The sequence below is a fragment of the Mustela lutreola genome, chromosome 1 (assembly GCF_030435805.1).
Source record: "Mustela lutreola isolate mMusLut2 chromosome 1, mMusLut2.pri, whole genome shotgun sequence".
Lineage (NCBI taxonomy): Eukaryota > Metazoa > Chordata > Mammalia > Carnivora > Mustelidae > Mustela > Mustela lutreola.
Genome location: NC_081290.1, coordinates 173704427 through 173707918, shown reverse-complemented (window position 1 = coordinate 173707918; position 3492 = coordinate 173704427).

Genomic DNA, 3492 nt, shown 5'->3' with positions numbered 1-3492 from the left:
TTTGATGCAGCAAATCCACGTTGATTAAAAATTAGCAGATATGAAGATGGCGGAGAAGTAGCAGGCTGAGACTACTTCAGCTAGCCAGAGATCAGCTAGATAGCTCATCTAAAGATTGCAAACACCTGAAAATCCATCGGCAGATCGAAGAGAACAAAAACAGCAATTCTGGAAACAGAAAAACAACCACTTTCTGAAAGGTAGGACCGACCGGCGGAGAAGTGAATCCAAAGCGACGGGAAGATAGACCCCGGTGGGAGGGGCCGGCTCCCGGCAAGCCGCGGAGCAACCGCGCACTAAATCAGGACTTTTAAAAGTCTGTTCCGCTGAGGGACATGCTCCAGAGGCTACCCGGCGCAAAGCCCACACGAGGTCAGTGTGGCCTCAGGTCCCGCAGGGTCACAGTAGGATCGGGGGTGTCTGAGTGTTGCAGAGCTTGCGGGTATTGGAACAGGAAAGCGGGCTATAGAGACAGAGCCGACAGTAAGCTCGCAGCTCGGTGTTACCTTGAACCGGTCGCAGGCTCAGTGAGCTCAGAGCGCGGCCGGAGGTCAGGCAGACGGGAGTAACTGGGCGCTGTTCTCTGAGGGCACACTGATGAGTGCGGCCCTGGGCTCTCGGCTCCTCCAGGCCGGAGACCAGGAGGCCGCCATTTGTATTCCCGTCCTCCGGAACTCTAGGGAAAGCGCTCAGGGAACAAAAGCTCCTGAAAGCAAACCCGAGCGGATTACACACCCCGGCCCTGTGTAAGGGCAGTGTAATTCCGCCTGGGGCAGACACTTGAGAATCACTACAACAGGCCCCTCCCCCAGAAGATCAACAAGAAATCCAGGCGAGACCAAGTTCACCTACCAAGGAGTGCGGTTTCAATACCAAGGAGAGCAGCAGAATTCCAGAGGAGGAGAAAGCCAAGCACGGAACTCTGGCTTTTTCCCTGTGATTTTTTTTAGTCTTGCAGTTAATTTAATTTTTTTCTTTTTCATTTTTTGTTTTTTTTTTTCTCGCCTTTGGGTAAATTTTTTTTTTAAACTGTTACCTTTTTCTTATTTAACGATTTTTTACTAATTTATCTAATATATATATTTTTTCTTTTTTATATTTTTCTTAGGTGTTTTCTTTTTTTTTAATTTTTTTTCTTTTTTTTTCTTTCTTTCTTCCTTTTTGAACCTTTTTTTATCCCCTTTCTCCCCCCTCACGATTTTGGATCTCTTCTAATTTGGTTAAAGCATATTTTCCTGGGGTTGTTGCCACCCTTTTAGTATTTTACTTGCCCATTCATATACTCTTATCTGGACAAAATGACAAGAAGGAAAAATTCAACACAAAAAAAAGAACAAGAGGCAGTACCGAAGGCTAGGGACCTAATCAATATAGACATTGGTAATATGTCAGATCTAGAGTTCAGAATGACAATTCTCAAGGTTCTAGCCAGGCTCGAAAAAGGCATGGAAGATATGAGAGAAACCCTCTCGAGAGATATAAAAGCCCTTTCTGGAGAAATAAAAGAACTAAAATCTAACCAAGTTGAAATCAAAAAAGCTATTAATGAGGTGCATTCAAAAATGGAGGCTCTCACTGCTAGGATAAATGAGGCAGAAGAAAGAATTAGTGATATAGAAGACCAAATGACAGAGAATAAAGAAGCTGAGCAAAAGAGGGACAAACAGCTACTGCACCACGAGGCGAGAATTCGAGAGATAAGTGACACCATAAGACAAAACAACATTAGAATAATTGGGATTCCAGAAGAAGAAGAAAGAGAGGGGAGCAGAAGGTATACTGGAGAGAATTATTGGGGATAATTTCCCCAATATGGCAAGGGGAACGAGCATCAAAATTCAGGAGGTTCAGAGAATGCCCCTCAAAATCAATAAGAATAGGCCCACACCCCGTCACCTAATAGTAAAATTTACAAGTCTCAGTGACAAACAGAAAATCCTGAAAGCAGCCCGGGAAAAGAAGTCTGTAACATACAATGGTAAAAATATTAGATTGGCAGCTGACTTATCCACAGAGACCTGGCAGGCCAGAAAGAGCTGGCATGATATTTTCAGAGCACTAAATGAGAAAAACATGCAGTCAATAATACTATATCCAGCTAGGCTATCATTGAAAATAGAAGGAGAGATTCAAAGCTTCCAGGACAAACAAAAACTGAAAGAATTTGCAAACACCCAAACCAGCTCTACAGGAAATCTTGAAAGGGGTCCTCTAAGCAAAGAGAGAGCCTACAAGTGGTAGATCAGAAAGGAACAGAGACCATATACAGTAACAGTCACCTTACAGGCAATACAATGGCCCTAAATTCATATCTCTCAATAGTTACCCTGAATGTTACTGGGCTAAATGCCCCTGTCAAAAGACACAGGCTATCAGAATGGATAAAAAAACAAAACCCATCTATATGTTGCCTCCAAGAAACTCATTTTAAGCCCGAAGATACCTCCAGATTTAAAGTGAGGGGGTGGAAAAGAATTTACCATGCTAATGGACATCAGAAGAAAGCAGGAGTGGCAATCCTTATATCAGATCAACTAGATTTTAAGCCATAAACTCTAATAAGAGATGAGGAAGGACACTATATCATACTCAAAGGGTCTGTCAAACAAGAAGATTTAACAATTTTAAATATCTATGCCCCTAACGACGGAGCAGCCAACTATATAAACCAATTAATAACAAAATCAAAGAAACACATCAACAATAATACAATAATAGTAGGGGACTTTAACACTCCCCTCACTGAAATGGACAGATCATCCAAGCAAAAGATCAGCAAGGAAATAAAGGCATTAAACGACACACTGGACCAGATGGACATCACAGATATATTCAGAACATTTCATCCCAAAGCAACAGAATACACATTCTTCTCTAGTGCACATGGACATTCTCCAGAATAGATCACATCCTCGGTCCTAAATCAGGACTCAACCGGTATCAAAAGATTGGGATCATTCCCTGCATATTTTCAGACCACAATGCTCTAAAGCTAGAACTCAACCACAAAACGAAGTTTGAAAAGAACCCAAATACATGGAAACTAAACAGCATCCTTCTAAAGAATGAATGGGTCAACCGGGAAATTAAAAAAGAATTGAAAAAAATCATGGAAACAGATGATAATGAAAATACAACGGTTCGAAATCTGTGGGACACAACAAAGGCAGTCCTGAGAGGAAAATATATAGCGGTACAAGCCTTTCTTAAGAAACAAGAAAGGTCTCAGGTACAAAACCTAACACTACACCAAAAGGATCTGGAGAAAGAACAAGAAAGAAACCCTAAGCCCAGCAGGAGAAGAGAAATCATAAAGATCAGAGCAGAAATCAATGAAATAGAAACCAAAAAAAACAATAGAACAAATCAACGAAAGTAGGAGCTGGTTCTTTGAAAGAATTAATAAAATTGATAAACCCCTGGCCCGACTTATCAAAAAGGAAAGAGAAAGGACCCAAATAAATAAAATCATGAATGAAAGAGGAGAGATCA